Raw genomic sequence first — 19,469 nt, forward strand, 5'->3', positions numbered from 1 at the left:
TTAAGAATCTTTCAGTATTTTCAAACCATTTCTTGATTTCGTCTTGTCCTCTTCTCATTTCATACCATGGTTGGTTCTGTTTTCTCTTCCTAGAGTCACTGAATCTATGTTTTAAACATATTTTGGTTTGTATGGAAGTATGATATATGTTAAGGGACATGATACCAATGATCATCTGCTTTTTAGTATGCAACGCTTTTGGAAGACCAACAGCATGATGAATGTCAACTAGAAGGAATTTTTTTTTCTGCCTCTGATGGCAATCACTGTAATTCTGCTAGAACACAAGAAAGAGTGCAAGTTTAATCTGTCTAAAATTGGAAAAGACTATTTATACCACCGTAGCAAGTTCATTTTCCCTCCCTGCTTTCAGAAGAAAAAGCAGGATTTGCTGAAATTGAATTAAAACAGATAGGGGAGAAATAAATGTCTGAAAAAAAGGTAATGGGAAATGAAAAAGGAAAGAGAAGAATGAGATACCAACAAAAATGAAAACTATAATATATATGTTATTTACTTTCAACAATTTTATTTTTTGAAACACTTGAGAAGAAAATCCTGTCTAGCGGCTGATAACTATGTGCAATAGTTGGACAATATTCATCTGCTCTTGAGACCTTATTAACGTGGAAGACTGTTGCCACTCCTCACATGAGGATACCCGTAAACAAACCAGGTCACCCTAAGGACAGATGATGTAACTTTCATTCCCCATGATTTCAGTGAGCACTGAGGCACCAGAGCTCATTCTCTCCAGCCCAGCTTTCAGTGCCTGATGGCGTAGGGCCATCCGTGGCTCCCTTTGTAATGACTGGAGAGCGACTGTGACCTCCAGAGGGTAATTCAGGTCTCCACAGTGAGATTTCTGTCTCCCTCTCACTATTGATGATGGAAGTCATCTGACACAGCTGTGTTCCGTCAGTTCCGTACAATTGAGGCACCTCACGATTTCTACATATGTAGTAAAACAGGAGAAGTAAAGCCTGTGCTATCAGTGATGAATAAAAGAGACTGTCATAGATTAGAAAGAGAAATGAATATATGAAAGAAAGAAAGGAGAGTAAAAATCAAAACATTATACTTGACCTTTAAGAAGGGTAAATGTAGAGATGTGGACAATTGTTCTGTCTTTTGCTGCCCACCAACAATTGGGCTATAGGAAATAAAACATGATTTAAGTCGAGTAGCAGATGAGGCTGAGCACTACATTCCCCTTGATGCCTGAAACGCTTGTGTCAGGGAAGGTCACGGTCTTTCACTTAGTATCTGTTAGTTGAAGGTAGAGGAGATATTAGTGATAAGACAGTAATTTTGCATTTTTTTTCCAATTATGTAGCTTGCCTTTTACCGAAAATGATACTGCATTTAAAGACACAGCAATAAAAACGCATCTATAAAACCTCCCTAAAAACCCATGCATGCTCACTTCACTTTCTGGCTGAATTGTCCTGGAAGTTTTCAGAAATTACTCTCTCAAATGCTGGCTGTGTATTTTCTTTCCAATTCAGGAACTTATTTCATGTTTTTCTTTTCGTTTTACTCAATAATTGTTTTTCCCCTTTCTCTTCTTTATACCCTGATTGTACACACTGGGGAAGAGGAAGGGAGAAGAGAAGAGGAAAGGGAAGCAGAAAGGGAAGGGGAAGGGGGAGGAATCTGTGTTAGAGTTATGCGGTGTAATGCCTGGTTTCGGTCACGTGAGGAGGGGTGCAACACCTAGTTTTGTAAAATTTCCTCACCACTATCACAGCTGTACCCTACCCTATGGACAACTCTTTTCTGTGTTGGTTAATAAATAAGATGAATATACCCATGGAGCTATTTAGTACTGGTTTTCTCTGGTCTGATAAATCACTCTGCCATATTATAAATCACTCTGTCTATTATAAAAGAAAAAAAAAATATCATGTTTTCATCTATCAGTGGACTTCTGTTAAGGATAGATATTGAGATGAAATGACTGAACAACATGTATGAAGATAATTATGTCTTAATGAAGGAATTCCATTCTAAGTAGGAACACTGATCGTTATGGGTGAAACAGGAAAGGTAATCATTCCAACTAGGATCTGACATGACATGTCTTCCTTTCTATGCTGATAGCTTGCAGTAGATCAAAGCATGCACTTAGGGGCAGTTTCCATGGAAGTGAGGAGCCCAACCTACAAAACATCACAAAACAAACCAAAAGAATCTTAGCTTGCTGACTTTTTCTTTTTCCTTGGGAATAAATAATTCACTGTTTTATTCTGCATTCGGCCATCTACACTTATCAGTCTTGCCCATGGGAACAGGATGGTCCATGGCTCCATTTAAGGACACAGCATCAGTAGTTACCTAGCAGAGCATACACTGCACAGTAGGGCAACAACATAAAAGAGAATTTTTTTCCTGTGCTTCTTTTACATTCCATCTTTTCCTAGGCAGTTGCCATACTTTCAGTCTGTACAGCCTAAATCAGCCCAAATCTGAGTAAGGGGTCTAGATTTTCAGCTTTCACAAGACAGGCCTTGTCTTTCTTTCTCAACATGAAATCCATAATAAGCAGTGGTGTTTCCCTCACTGATAAATAGTGCTGAGTTTTTGGCTTCTGGTTATATATGTGTATATTTATCCGCAATCTCACGTCATAGCCACGGAAGCTATAAACTCTGTGCTAGTTTATGAGACTCTCATGTATGCATTACATAGAAAAAAAAAAAAGATAATTAGATTACTTGGGGTTTTGTTTTTATTGACATCTTGACTTTATGTCTTTAGAATTCAATGAGAAATTGCCCTTTAACAACACAAAGCAGGATCAAATCCCTGGAATATTCCTTCCTCTTTGGTCTTAATAAGAGACTTATCTGTTATATACAATATATATTTTTTATTATTATCTAGATCTTATTTTGTTCCCATTATACAAATAGTACCAGATCCCTGTCCTCTGATATTAAAAATACTACATTACCTCCACCGAAGAACGCTTGAAAGCTGGGATGACTCTTTAAAGAGACAGGGAAAATTTTAACTCTGTTCAAATGCTACTATTGCAATTATTTTACTAACACCCCATGTAAAACACTGCCCTGAGCAACTAGACAATCATTATGACAAAAGTTTACTGCTCCAGGGCTGAACAGTAACTGTTCACCTGAACAGCTAAGGCACCATTATAACGGGCAGCTATATATTGAGGAGGTAATAGAAATAGGTTATTAATACATTAATCTTCCTTTTAAAAGGAATTTACCCTCTTCAGGACAGATTATAGTTTTCATTCACTGGAAAGAATTTCGGCACCAATAGTTTAGACAATCACTCCTCTTACGGAAGGCTGTTTCCCACATTTACTTTTCAGAGAGTAAACTCATATTCACTTCCTTCTTTGTTTAAACAGAAACTTGGCAAGACATCCATTTTCTGTAGGACAGATTAACTAACCTGCTAAGGGGAATGCTTTGCAAAACCAAAACAGACCTAAAAATATCGAAGGCAAACATACCTCCCGGTAGAGAATTATATCTAACTACAAGAAAGACCCCCAATTTGTTCACAGTGTTGTCATGACATGACATCTCTTAGCTCTAGAAACAATAGTTCAACAATAAGCAATATATCTCTTCCAACAAGCAGAAATGATGTTTTGCAACCCAGAGGTTTCATTCAGGGTTTTCTGCATCTTTCTCTGTAAACACTGGCACGCCTCTGACACTATAAAATAATGTATGGGAAAATAAAATACACACAAACAGGAAAATACTTCTTTTCAAAGTGCAGAAGGAACCTAGTAATTGGAGAGCCATCATTTAATCTATGGAGAATGCTAATACGTGAGGAAGCATGTTATTAACATTAAGAGACTAAAAGCACCGACTCTACTTTTTTCAACCACTGCAAAATTAGGTTATCTTTGAAAAGCTTTACAGTTTCAGAAAACATGAGGATCTTTCAATTTTATTGAATGCACCTGTGTCTTCCCGTATGACAACACATAATAAACATAACAAATTGAAATCGAAACTGCTGATCTCTGGAACCTCCAGTTCTTTGAATAAAGTTTTTATGTGGAACCTAAGTAATTATTTCTTCTAGGGGTGGACAGCTCTGAATGAAATATTATTAAGTTATTTTATAATTTTACTGTGTGAAAAAGAAATGCGTAAAGTAGTATTACTATACCTGTAGTCATGATGATTTTTGATGAGGAATAGCAAAATAATATTGCGGTAGACAATACCTTTTATAAAACCAACTGAAAGATCTGGAAAAGAAACACAAGCTTTCAGACAAGCCTACAGTTCTAAGAGGAAGAAGCAAATTTCAGTGCTAAATACAATTTCAGGATGAACACTCTGAATTTAAATTAAAAAAAAAAAAAGTCAACTGTTCTAATTAATCAGCTATCTGAGAAAAAATGTACTTGGTATCCACAAAGAAAAGATGCTTTAAACCCATGAAATAGAACCTTTGAAGTGGTTAGTTGGAGGAGAGAAATCAATATGTATGCGGAAGCAAATATATCCACTGAGTCCATGATTTTAACATCTAGACTCGTCTTAGATAATTATTCTTTAGGTTTCCACTGAAGCTCAGGACTGAGATGTCAGTGATGGAATTCTGTGGAAGACATTCTCCTCCCAGGGACTGAGTGTCCCCATCCTTCACTGAGTGCTTTAGCAAATTAATTATGGTACATGATGGTCGGTTTGTTTCATTTCTATAGTTTCTATAGGAGCATTTGTTACCATGTGAGAAATATGTTATGAGAAGGGTTTGTAGAAGGTCCAAGAATTTTGATGGTTCTGGTTTTGGAATTCTTTACTGTGTAAATTATAGAGATGCTAGTAAATGTCTCACATGGCATGTACTGGTCTACAGTAACTTTTTTGCTGGTGTTGCGGCTTGCAAAGTTGGAGGTCTGTTTGAAGACAAAGAAGATAGATTTGTGGAAAACAGCTTTCATCAGGATCCTAGGCCTTTGTAGACTAATTAGGGCTGTGAAAATGAGGGTATGTGAGGGTGTGTGTGATTATCCTTTTAAGAAAGGAGGCATACAGCAACACCTCAAGAAATAAGAGATGCAGAAGACTAAGATGAAAACCGACAGATGCAGCAGACAGTGGGGATCGGTATGTGGACTTTTTCACCTAGCAGAATCACCTGTCTGTATTGGGATTTGTGTTAAATTAATTGGATTTTGAATACATCTTGGGAAATTAAAACAGAGAATCAGTGCTCCCTTTCTTCACAACTTTCGGTTTAAAACAATTTTTGCAATTGCAAAACTACTCCCCACCCCAAGACTTCCACTTGGGATTATTTGATGCATAGCTGTAGTCAGTCATTTTCATTTAAGACAGATTTTGCTGGACGTGCTCCGATTTAACAAAGAAATATTTCCATTCCTTTCCTGAATCAGCAGCTGTTGCTGTCCCTGACAGCTGGCTTAGTCAGGCTGAGGTACAAGCATGCGTTCATTGGATGATACTTCGCTGGTTAAATCACTTGACTAGTCATATTGATGAGTAATATCTCACATGCAATCCAGAAAAAAATAAAATCAGCAAACAAACTGGCAGTGGCAGTGCAAGCCATGAGCTGGATTCACCAAAGCTAATTGCAGGAAATGTGAGATGCTGGCTCTGAGCACGCCCAGGGAGCTGAGATAGGGAGCAGGAAGGGCACTGAGACCAAGGATCTGTACATGAAATTGATTGCTACAATGGGCAAGCAATGCTTAACTTAAACCAAAGATTCAATTTTTCTTTTATTTTCTTCTTTCCGCCCCCCCCTCCACTTACAGAAAATTCTTTTATTCTGAAATTTTCTATGGTTCTGCTTCAGTGAAAGGAAACATTCAGGGTTCACAAAACCAGGTGCCTGGGGCAGCTATGGAAAACGCGAGCAATAGAGTTCTACAGAGACCTACAGGATGGGGCCTGGAGGAAAAATGACTCATTGGCTGGACAGAGGACATCACTTTATACGTGCACCACGTCTTTCAACCCCCTCCCACTACTCTTCTATGCAGGTGTCCAACACTGCATATGAGCCATCTGCACTCATTAAGTCCACATGCAATTAAAAAGCCCTGCTTTAGCTCAAAAATCTTGGGTAGCATGTTAAATGTGTCCCACCTTCCCTAAATGCTTTTTCTTTGTCTGGTTTCCTAGGGAATTGCAGGCACGCTGCCCTCACTGTCTATGAAAGGTACGCTTTTCCTCTCTTCTGCCTGTCACTTTAGAAGACATTGGCTGAGATAACATATTCTCCTAAATTTCATGGAAACATTAGATCCTACAGCATGATCTTTATTAGATACAAGAGAGTCTATCCATGGGAAAGCTGTATGATTACAGTTGTACAGCGACTCGCACCTTACTGTAGACGAATCAAAGGACAAGACATAAATTCATAAGAAAGGAGGCTTCCTCAGTTTTTACGCTCACAAAAACTACATTTTTAATCTAGAGGCTAGCTGAAGTAGAAGAACTTTGAAGACAGCAAGCAGACTTAAGTGCTGAATATAAAAAAAAAACGGTATAATAGGATTTTCAAGAATTCAAAACATTAAAAAGTCAACTGCAGTAGGAGCAATTAAGCCAGTGCTAAATGCTTCTGAACCCCTACCTTAGACTGCTTTGCCCGGATAAAGTTGTATATTGAGGCTCTTGGAAATGAATGAAGAAAAGTTCTTTTCTGTACGTATCTCCACCCATCTTAGTCATGCAGTATGAGTAAAGACACCTGTAGCTGAATGTAAATAAGGCCATCTGATAAGGCCGTGTGTGACAGGAACTTTTAAACACTGGAATGGTGGCCTCACAACGTCGCTCTGCAGAGCTGGACTCCGGTGTTTAACAGCCACAACTTCCCTGTGTTATAACGCTTTCTGGATTGTGATAAGTAACGCACTTGCCAAAATATTTCTGGCCAACATCTCCCGTTTGGCAGTGTGCGGCGTGTGGAATTCAACTGTCTTTCCTCAGCCAGAGTTCCCTCCACCTGGAGCAGCAGAAATGAGATGTAGAGGAGTAGCCCACATTTCCATGCATTTTGTGCAGTGCTTGCATTTTCCAAGTTTTTAGCTTTCAGACAAAATCAGTCACATGCTTCTGGGAGAGGGGCTAACACTTTGTACTCGTCAGATCAACCAGTAGCCTAGGAAAACCACTCTGCCTCCCTTAGGCTTATAAAGCGCAGGCAGACACAAAGCAAACTCTTCCCCATTCTTCCCGGGCAAGCATGTCCAGTCTCAGATTTAATCAAAGTGTTAATCCTAGGAGATTTACACAGTAAGATATTGTATTCAGCTTTGAACATGAAACTACTAAGTGCCACAAATACCCGTTGCCAGTAATATGTTCCCCGGGGATCCTCAAAGAAGCACAGACTGTGGAATGAATGGGCTAATTATTGCCCTCGGTCACACCTGTGCAAGCCCTGTTAATTCAGATAACTGAGCACCTTAAACCAGGGGCACCAGGAGTGAGTGGCTGGAAAATGTTAATGTGACTGATAGCACTACAAATATTTAAAGGAAAAGCCTCCTGTTTGGAGTGCTCAAGTATTTTGAGCTCTTTCTGCCTCCTTTTGACGGATCCTGGCAGATACTCGCTGTAATAAAATTTGCTAAAAAATCAATGGTCATTGATGGTAACACATAAAAGTTATTACTTAGAAACAGGATTTATACGCAAGATCCAGTTACCTATATGGTGTGAACAAATAGCCACGCACAATGTACTTCATCTTAAGATGAAGAGAACATGTCTTGATTAAATGGAGACCAAGTCTTGCACCCCATTGTGAGCTTGCCCATCATGTCATATAATGCCTCAGATCTTGTCATGTCTTCAGATTATCCCTACTGAATGCTTGCTGGTATGACTTCATCTGTTTGCATGTGGACTGGCTTTCTTGGCTTGCCTTGGAGCAGGACCTAAGCTTCTCTTGGCCCTGGATCTGTGTATGAAATGGTTTCTCCTGAATAACAGCATGGTAGAAGGAACGTTGCCCGTCCTCTCCCACAGGGAGTGCTGAGGTCCATTACTTCTACTTGAGCCTACATAAGTCATCCAGAAGATTTTTTGCTGACAATGATTAAGCAGATAACTTTTCACTGTCACATTCCCTCCAATCTATTTATTTTTCCTAGAAAGACTACAAAAAGGCAAAGTTAAGGATCAGACAAAATAGGGGGCCATGCCATGGCCATCACAGGCAAAAACTGCCATGAGTGGGAAAAAACTCACCCATGCCTCAAAACGTTCTGTTGCTGGAAGCGAGAGGTAAGAAGAGAGGTTTTTGATCACATTGCTGATCTCCTTGGTCTTGTGGTCACTCATTTAACTTCTAGGAAGAATGAGAGTGCTCTGCTGCTGCAAAAACACATTTCCCAGTTTCAGCTAGATAGATAGTTTTCAGTACATATCTCCCTATTTCAATTTTGAAAAACATCACCTGTTACTTACGCATTGCCCAACAGTATAGCATAGCTTATTCATATCCCCAGACTGTTCCCTCGTGAAGTGTAGGTTACAGACACGTATTTTCAATGTGTTTTTTGAAAGTTAATAGCCGTAACTATATTGCTTTGTATATTGAAATGATGACTGCCACTCCAAATTAAGAAAATCCAGAACTGCTTTAAAGAAAGCACTATCACTTTAGTTTATTTATTAAACTGCTCTTGCTTTTAGTTTCTTGATACTAATAGGGCTCCAGCCCTTTAAAGACTTCTGCTACTGTTGTTGGGTTTTAACGTAAACTATCAAATATTCTATCTGACTCTATATAGCTCACTGTACCAATGTCCTTATTAGTAGAGGCAAACTTTCAAGCGTCACTGAGGCTATGTCTCTGGTAGTCAATAATACAGATTTGGGACAGGGACTGGAGCACTGGTTTGCAATCATCTATGCTGCTTACGATGCTCCTTGAGCAGTTTTGGCTCCTGCTCAGCCATACAGAGACAAGCCGTGCCAGGCTACTTGGCTCCAGGGACAGAAACTAGTTCCCTGGCCTGGTTTATTTAGTACTATAGAGGCAGCCTGGGATCACATCCTTGATTTGTGTCTTTTGATTTACATGAAACGTTTATCATTTGTATATGAAAAAACAAAGGCTGAATAGAGGCTTTCTGATCATCTCAACCACTATGACTATTTTGTCAAGCTAATGCAATTTTCCATTTGCATGTCTATGTATTTTGAATACTTTGAATTCTTCAGAACATTATGAAGAAACAAAGAGACAAAGAAAAATTCCCAAACTGTAGCATTTAACTGCAGATTTAATAGTGTGTATAACACTTATAACCTGCTAGTTACTTTAGCACTGAATATGTAGCCCATATTCATTTTCACAGTGAAATACTGCCAGAAGTCCAAATTTCTGTGAAATGCTACTTCCATTGAAAGAAAAGTTTCAAGACAAAAATGTTTTGTAGAAGCACACTTACCTGCCTGAAATTTCAGTTAAATGCCAGATGCTATTTTGAATGTTAGGAATAATAATTCTTATTTTACATTTCAAAATGCTATTTTTTGTATTATTCATATACATACATATATATAAGTGATAATAAAAAGAAAAATTAAACAAAACATATTTCCCTTGGAAACATTTTTTCAAAGCTGCAAAGCTATTTATTTTCATTCCAATGCAAAGTTAAATTAATTTTGAGTTGTAAGATTTTCTCATGGAATAGAATCTTGTCCTCCAGCACAAGAAGGACATGGACCTGTTGTAGTGGGTCCAGAGGAGGGCCACGAAGATGATCCGAGGGCTGGAGCACCTCTCCTATGAAGACAGGCTGAGAGACTTGGGGTTGTTCAGCCTGGAGAAGAGAAGGCTCCAGGGAGACCTTGTAGCCCCTTCCAGTACCTGAAGGGGCCTATAAGAAAGCTGGGGAGGGGCTGTTTGCAAGGGCATGTAGCGATAAGATGAGAGGTAATGGTTTTAAGCTAGAGCAGAGTAGGTTTCGATTAAACATTAGGAAGAAGTTCTTTACAATGAGGGTGGTGAGACACTGGAACAGGTTGCCCAGAGAGGTGGTGGAGGCCCCAACCCTGGAGACATTCAAGGCCAGGCTTGATGAGGCTCTGAGCAACCTGATCTAGTTGAAGATGTCCCTGCTTACTGCAGGGGGGTTGGACAAGATGGCCTTTAAAGGTCCCTTCCAACCAGCACATTCTATGGTTTTATAATAAAACTTCTCAGATTTTACCAGGTCTTCTATGAATTTCCGAATCAGATGGGAAAATGCAGAAATGACCATTTTAGGAGGAAACTGTATGTTAAATTTTGAAATCTTGATTGTATTCTTAAAAAATAATCTCCTTCATAGCAGCAACAAAGACACAAAGAACTATATGCAAAAGATCCCCTAATTTGGGGGGCTCTAGCCAAGCAGCCTTTTTTACAGCTCTAGCCAAGTGAGGTTACAGATGAGTTTCTGCTTTTTCGCTCGGAAGTGGAACGATCAGAATTAATGACTACTTTGGAAAATGTGGCCTGAATCATTAAGGAAGTGATGGTATTTGTCTCAGTTTGCTGCTGAGTGTCTCCCCCTCAGCTTCCAGAGGTGTCAAGTCAGCCTCCTAAACTGTCAAATCAAATCCCTCTGACTGGTTACCATGCCAGATACTAGCAACCTAATTATAACTACTAAACTTAGTACGTGACTAGTGAAATATACACTTTCAGATCTTGACACACGCTCCGCAGAAAACAATAAATAATGCCAAACACATGCTTTCTATTTGTCAGTAATAAAAGAAATGCTTGTTGCAATCCAGATATCAAGTGACAGTGCCAAATCTCCCTTCAGTAATACATATACATTCTCCAAACACTTTAAAACTACACTAGCAAACGTGCCCAATGTCGCACCAGTATACAGTTTACTAACTAGCTGATGCTTCAATATTCTTTCTGTATAAATATTTCTTTTTCTTTTTGAATGAAAAGAGCTGGAGTTTCACAACGCAATCAGAGTTTCCTTCAGCACTCTGTTAAAAATTAACAAGCCAACTTATTCTTTGGTAGAACTTCACTGACCTTGGTGACTTTAAAGCCGAGATGATGTTGTCCCACCAAGAAGAGTGGAAAATATTTGCAGTAAAATGTAAGAAACACGCACACATCTGATTCACTTCCATTGCTGCTCACTATTTGGTCAATGATCATTGAAAGGTTCACCGCAATTTGCAGAAAAGAACCCAACGGTTAAACCCAATTCCAAGCAGATCTGAGCCAATTCATTTTTTCAGCCTGGTTCAGATGAAGTTAACTTGAGATATGGGATTAAAAAGTGAATGCCTAATTCAAGGAGAATCAAAAGCTCCACATACAACTTTAAACAAAATATAATTGACCTCCTGCAAACTAAATAGGTTTGTTTCACTCCATTGTATTTAGTAATTGTTTAATGAGACTCATCTTATGTACAAGAAATCATATGCACAAGTATAAAAAGACCAGTAAAGTGAAGAGTAATGAAGTGTCATCAGAATATGCAGGGTCATATGATACTGGTGTATTAAAGGATAACTTGGCAGGAATTATACTATGCTTACCTTGGTAACTCTGAAAGCAGTAACCTCAAGAAATCTAGATCAGCAGCCATTCCCGGTGCCTTACAACCCACATAATTCCTGATTTTCATTTCTGGGGAGATCATATCATTCTACCTGTCTAAATCGGTGGTTGGGAAAGATACCTGTTATTAAAAAGGAATAAATACTAATCAAACACTGTTGCAACAATGAAATGCAAGGCCGTCTTCTTATTTCAACTACACATACATTAATTAATAAAGGTGACATTTCCTTAGTATTACATAACAACATTTTTACCCTTTAGCTATTCACTGTCCTGTGTAAATCTTATTGACTTTTCGCTGAAGCATGATATTGCCTGCATGTCCAAAATGTAAACACATGAAAAATGTTTCCAGCTCAGCAGCACAAAATAAGGTGATGTAAGTGAGCTCAGTCCCTAGGTCATCTGTCCTTCTGCTCAGGAAGAGGAAGGGATAGACGTCTTTGTGCCTGCATTTAATGAAACAGTTTGGGAATGAACAGATAGCACATTAGTCCCATCTCTTAAATAAAAACTGGATGTCCTTTTTTGCTGTGTTGGAAACTACAACAGGGACTGTTTTCTCCTGCAGCTCCGTAGCAAGCTGCATAGGCTCTCCGGTTATCAGAAAACTAAGCCCATGCACACCAACAGCACCTGAAACCAACCCAGTCTCTCTCCTGAGTTTACATCCTTTGAGTTGAATGGAATTTTATGGACTAAAATGTTGTGATAGCTTGCTTAATGTGGTATTTCAGCAAAAGTCTCATGTGTTTGAAGGAGTCACGTTTACAAACAGAGTTTTGATCCCTGAGGACCGATTTCTCACTAGCAAGGCAATCCAACATTAAACATATGGGCTAAGGACAGCCCAAGTTATCGCCTGCGTTTATTAGCTTATGTTTTAATCAGGAGTTGACACTGCCACAGGGAGAAGGATGCAAGGAATTTGGTGGGCAGGATCAGAGCAGAAGAAAGGGGCAGTGGCTTGGAGTTGGTTAGTGGAAAGCAGGATAAAGAGGAGGAGAAAGTGGCAGAAGAAGGGGTGCCCAAAAACCATCTGGAGACCCCGTCTTTAGAGGAAATCTGGTGTTCTTCATTTCTTTGTAGCTGGTAAAAAGCAATGTGAGTACTGTGGATTTGTGCTTGTGGAAGATAATTTGGAAGACAACCAACCTTGGTATGACCCTCAATTAGGAGAGCACTTAAACATATGAGGAAACATTAATAGCTGTACTGACTGCAGGAAAGCCTAAAGTGAAAATGTGTTTAATGGCTTGCCTAACGCAGGACCAAAATGAGGGATGAGACACACCTCGGGAGCTGAAGTTCTATGGTTTGTGCAGAAATTGGAATTCAGTTAACAGCCTCACTGAAAATGTGTTATTTATCATTCTAGGCAGTGTCTACAGTCAGAAATCAATTCTGGAAACACTGAATATGCTCAGTTCCCACTTAGATCAATGAAAATATAAATCAGACCCTGATTTATCTATTTCATTTAGATCCAGACTTCTGCCACATTACTTACTTCGAAGTCCCAAGTGTGCCAAAAATTAATTTTTCAGTGCTGACTCTGTACAATAACTGTGCATTTCACTGAACTTAATCCTTTACTTCCATATGGCTGCTCAAAAACGATGTATCTAGAAAAAACAACCATATGTATAGGGTATCTTATGAGCACTTCCACAAAATAGGTGATATTTGACTCTTAATTTGACAAAGACATTATCCCACTTTTCTCTCACACGACTGTAGTACAATTTGTGGAAAAACTTCCATTAGTTCTGGGTTACATATATGCTGCTGATTTACATGTTTTAACACTGCTGTAAATGTCATTTTTCAGAATATGCAACAAGCACCCTTCCTCTGAACAGTCAAAGAAATAGTGTGTGATACTGGCTAAGTAGGTCATTTTAGTATTGTGTAAATAAGGCTGGAGTTTACATAAACAAACCAGTTTTAGTATACAAAAACAGCTAAAAGTGCTGATACTTGTCTGCATGGAGAGCCACCTATTATTACATACATGCTTTTAAGGCAACTTCCTAACATGGATCTGCAATTAGACCTGGCAATACCTTTGATAAACTGATGTCGCATTTTTGTTCTGAGAACTTTGGCCATTTGGCACTATAATGTCTCTCAACTCTGATACACTTAATGTTTAACGTTTCTATGCTCATATTGTATTAGCACAAGGGTCCTGATTCTATGAACTTTATTAACACACAGAGGTCCAGTGAGCAAATTAAGAATATTTAAAGGTATATGGATTGCTTATGTGAGAGGAAGGGTTGCAAAACTGGACCCATTAAGGGCTTTTCTGCACTGCTTAAGCTCAGAGTGTGCATAATTCAAGTCAATTCATTTGAACTAATTTAGCAGCAAAAGCAATCTGGATTTAGTCTAAGCTCTACTGAAGGTTTTCATTCAAACTTGATATCCTAAATTAATGCCCAAGCTCATGTACCTGTCTCCACTATTACTTTAAATATTCATTAACTGCAAATTACCAATATGAGATAAGAGCTCATGATGTTTGTGTTGTTCCTATGCCCATATCTCCCAATGTGATCACATTTACAGAATGCTTTGCAAAAATTTATGAATATAAATTAGGATGTCTTCACAAATATCATGGTACCACTATCCATCACAGACACCTGAAATAGATTTTGAGCATTACTCAGATATAGTCGAGGTATTCATTATGGTTTCTATTGCCCAAATCAATCTCTATGAAATATCTCCTTCCTCATAGAGAATATAGGCTTTTCTGCTTCTAAGAGTTCAAAACAAAGCTACTGTTACTCTGTTATTCTTTTGCTTTTTCTTAATTTTATAGTTCCAAAATATAGTCTACTACTAATGACTACAGAAGTTCTCACTTTTTGAACAGAAGTAGGTGAACAAGGGTTGTATTTTTTTTTTTTCAAGCTCATTATGAACATTTTCCATATAGAGAAACAACAATAAAAGGAATGTATTTCACATTTAGAGAGCAAATCAGTTAGTCTCTGGTCTCATAGACACTGACCTGAACATAGAGAAGAAAAACATTGTCAATTTTGCAGCCTGCTGGCCTCCTTTTATTTCTTGTTCTAAGTTAGAGAGTCATTTGGAATTTGTGTTCTGCTTATCACTGAAACAGGGACTGGGGTTCAATTACCAAAGCATGCATCTATTGCCATTTTTTTTTCACTCCAAAGCACACAGACTAGTCTCCTAGTGCTCCTTTTGAAGATCTCAGGTCTCTCATTGACCCTGTGTCACATCTGCCTGCCCATCTGGATATCTTCTTTTCGTAAAGGAAGAAACCTGTATGACTATTTCATCCTTATGTGCTCCAAAGATGTTAAACTGAACCATGAACTTTCACCACAGTTTGATATGTGGGAAAAGGATGTTTCCTTATTAATTTCTTTAAACCACTATCTTCACTTCTGCCGTTGTTTTGTACTTTTTATGGAAAGAAGGATAATAACTTCCAGGAATTTATATGCTTTCAAATTGTTCGGTTTGGAACAGGTTAAGATTTTTATAAGCTAAGTGGTAGTCAGGAAATTATCTCTGGTTTGAGTACAGATCACTCTAATGTTTAAAATTATAAAGACTTACAAAGTCCTAGAACAGCTGTACACAGGTTTTCTTCAGCCATTTAATAGTAAACTCAAGTAAAAGTTCTCTCTCATTTCACAACCTGTGAAGAGCAAAAGATATGATCTTTTTGGATCTGTGTGCAGTCCTTGTTGTTGGAGGGAAAAGGCAAGGTTGCACAGTAATGACTGAATACAAAATTTACCTTTGTTATCTACACAATTACTTCTAAGGGTTCTGTATTTAACGGAATATAAGGAATATATCACTTTCTTCAGTTTGCTGACCCTCAAAACATTTTCTTAGGGAACACTTTCCCTGTATAATGAATTAAGTCTCTGAGTGATGATGACAGAGCAACCCACATCTCCCAGATATCCACAAAATAAAAACAAGTTTTTTTATTGGAAGGAGCTGTGAGTTTATTTTGAAGACCATGGGCAATCTTCAAGAGAAAAACCTATAAGGTTTCTAAATCCATGGCTTCTAAGAATCATAATTTCTTCTCCCCCTAATATGTATTAAAGAATAAGCTTGATTTTTATCTAATTTCTTCAAGGTGAAATTAGGGTGAAGTTTACAATGCAAATCTACAAAATCTTTATGATTTACAAAAGAAAGAACACCAGCATTATTTCAGCTATCATTTTTTGTTTCTACCGTTTCATTGCTTGATGGCTCTAGAGGAGCAAAACTGAGATAACTGCTTAATACTATATTATTTTTAGAATATACTCTGTACTTAAGACAAGGAACAGGTATTTGTCTGCATCTAGGTTGGCAAATATTCTTTTTTTTTTTTAAGTCTCAAAAATTATTTTTTATTATTGTTGATGTCCAGTTACCACTATTTCCAACGCTAATACTGAGTTCAGCCATGATAGTGGTGTTTCTGGTTGTATGCAGCATGGAATATACCATGGTGCATGGACCTCCAAGCTAGCTTTGGCTGTGCTTCATCCAAACTGAAAATTATATAGATTTGTCACCACATAATTGAGACTAAATCCACCCATTCGAAAAACAGGGCTTATTATTTGGGGTTCAGATCTATGCTAACACAGATATAGTGTATCAAGGTACAAATTAGCATCTCTGGACAATTCGTCATTCTTCTTTTTTGATATATTAGATCAAGTCAGAGCTAGCTCTGGAGTCTCTATCATTGCATAATTCAGAGGAAACCTTTGTAAATTTGGAAAACATCAGGCTTAGGAAACCTCAGGCTTTCCACAAGTATTCAACAAAGAGTAAGTAACTTCTTGGAAGTCTTGTGGATTGGCCTGTTAGACTGAAGTGTCTGAATCCTGCCTAAATCATTCTTCATATAGCTAAACATCTTTTCTGTATCTTGCCCAAAGAGTATATATTCACAGTTGTACAATATTCTCAGCTAATAAAAAATATCAGGGTGTTTTGTTTTGTTTTGTTTTTTTTCCAACAGTGAAAGATTTACAAATTCTAATTAGCAAACATCTAAAACTTCAAGGTACGTACTTTAGTGTCCTACTAAAGCAACTTTTTGACTATCACCTTGTCGCTTGTCTTCTTACAAAACAGGCAACCAAAAAGAATTTTTTGCATGTGAAAAATTTTGTTTAATTGTTAATAGTGCACCTCACATATATCTCACTCTTTTTATAACATGCTTTTCAACAAACTACATTTAGCACTTTTGGGTATAAACGTTGTTAATCAGCTCCTGTTTAGGAAGTTATAAAAAAGAATAATTCAAAAAAACCCAAACATTTAAGGTCAGGAATGCAATATTTGTGTCCAGTGATTTAGGGTGGCCTTTTTCCCTGCTTCTTCAGTCAAGGTTTTTCATTAAAAAAAATCCACGCATAGATTAAACATCAAATATCAATGAATTGTGTAATGAAGTGGGATGATTTCTGAGTCACTACTAGAACACCCCCATGATTCATTTACTAAAGCTGGAGGAAAGCTGTTAGTGGCGTGAGGGATAACTGCAAAGCATTGTCCTTCACTGCTACCACATCAGCTTAGTAAACTTCTATGAGCTGCAGTTAAAAGATGAGATGTTTTCGTTGGTAGATCAGCGATGACCAAGAAACGGTACAGCTCATGGGAAAGTTTGAGCATGTTGATCACTCACACAGCAGAGAGCGACTACAGAAATTTAATTACAAAGAGCAGTGACACAACTAGGAAGTGGGAGAGCCAACACAAGAGTGTGAAGCTTTTATAAAGTGGAGAGGATCAGAAATAGCTGGAAATAAAATTTAGGTCGATAAGGATGGGGAGATAAAAACAACAACAACAAAAAAGATCCCTAACTTTCCTTATGTCAGTGAGCCCAGAGACTATTTTAGGAAAGTGGGATAGAAGTTTCTTTTTCCAAAAATACATTTGGATTTCTTGTCACTTAGGTCATTAATCTTGGCTAATGAAATCTTACTGCAGGAAAAACAAAAGGGATTTGTGTGTGTGTTTGTGTAACAACTACTGTGATTTAAAATGAGAGAGAATAGAATTCCCATGAAGAAACAGAGATGTAAATTAGGCTCTGCTGACCTATACCCCTGCCATTCCTTAGCTTTGTGCTCAGAAAAGTTTTAAGAATCTAAAATGTTATAAATGCTCATGCTGGAGATATGCACCCCAAGAATCTTTTAACCTTAATAACATCTAAATCCATTGCTCAAAAAACAGGAATGTTTTTATCCCACTGTTGATCTGACTAATCAGTGCTAAATTATAAATGAATGGTATTGCTCTTGTGTAAGACTTCTTCACATGGAAAAGATAATTTGCACTGAACTGTAGAGATCATGAGCAATTATTACCAGTTTAACAGTAGTTAGATGTTCTTTTGATTTAGCTATGAAAATTAGGGAGGAATGTTTCCTTACTGCAAGTAATCCCTGTCTAGTAGAGAAACACATCCACACGTCATTTTCACAACTCTGCCGGTGGTAGTATTTGAACAGGTAGTATCACTTTGGTGTCACTCAAGGATAGTGTCTGCATTGTGTTCTCCTACACCAAGATGAAAGTTTTTATGCAGATTTATTGCGACTGTATTCCATAGGTGCTGTTCTGTTCTTTTAGCCAATTTTAAAAGCCATCAACTTCCTCTAACATCATATCTGATACTGTTTTTTACAAGGGACAAATGAGCTTCATGTGCTAGCAGAGAGAACTGTTAAAAGACTGAGATCCACCAAAAGATAAGCAGAGTTTGAGCACAAGGAATGCAACAGGAAATATTTCATAAGTTGAGGGTTTTTTTTCTTTTTCTAAATTTTTTTAAACTATGTTTTGGAGACCTTATTTATAGATAGTCCCACATTTGAAGCATAACCACTTCTCATTTTTCTCATGGTACATACAGAGACATTCCGAAGTAGCAAGTGAATTTTAGAACATTTTGCAATATCTTTTAAACATGAATGACTACTCAGTTTTAACAAATGTAAACCAGGTCTTTCACGGCAATTTTTTCAACTACAACATGTTCATGTCCACATGTCCATGTAAGAAACACAAACAAATATAAAGTCTAATGATATAAGGATTATGTGCTGCCAAAAGTCAAATCACAAAATGTGAGCTGTGAATAGGAACTGCTGTTGTTTCAAAAAAATCAATACTGTATTGTGGATGAAGTACATCTATTTCCAGTTTAATGTATGCCATTTTGAGTGTGACTTAAACTAAAAGGAGAAAAATCTCCCTCCTCTTTTAGAGAAGGACAATCTTTTTAAGACACTAATCACCACTACTATATCTATCTAACTATATCTTTCTACTGTAGCTGAAAAAAAAATCCTATGTGGGGAATGTCTATGCTGCTTTGCTTATGGAGTGGTAAAGAAGAGAAAATAAACTATCATATCTATTCTTGAATAGTTAAGATGTCTTCAGACATCACAACAATAGTGATAATTCCTTCGTAAGCATCTAGATAAACAGAGAAACAAACAAGAAATGTCTTACAGGATTTTTATTTCTTTCCCTTTTTTCTTACCTGAATTCCTGACTTACCTGTTCTCATTTACTGAGCTAAGTGTTATTAGAGCCATTTTGAGATATTGAGGGCCTTTTAATCAACTTTACTTTTTAGAGTTTCAGAAGGCTTAGGCTTCTCTTGTTGCTGGTATCATCTTAGGAAGAGCTGATCCACCTTAATGTTTTCTATTTGGGAGCTGCCCCGATGGTATTGTCTTGCAGCTTTCTTTAATCCTGAGGAATATATCTATACCAGGGTATGGATCTACATTATCATCTCCGATTCCCTTTTACATTGACCTTAGACCAGGGTC

The sequence above is a fragment of the Larus michahellis genome, chromosome 1 (assembly GCF_964199755.1).
Source record: "Larus michahellis chromosome 1, bLarMic1.1, whole genome shotgun sequence".
NCBI lineage: Eukaryota > Metazoa > Chordata > Aves > Charadriiformes > Laridae > Larus > Larus michahellis.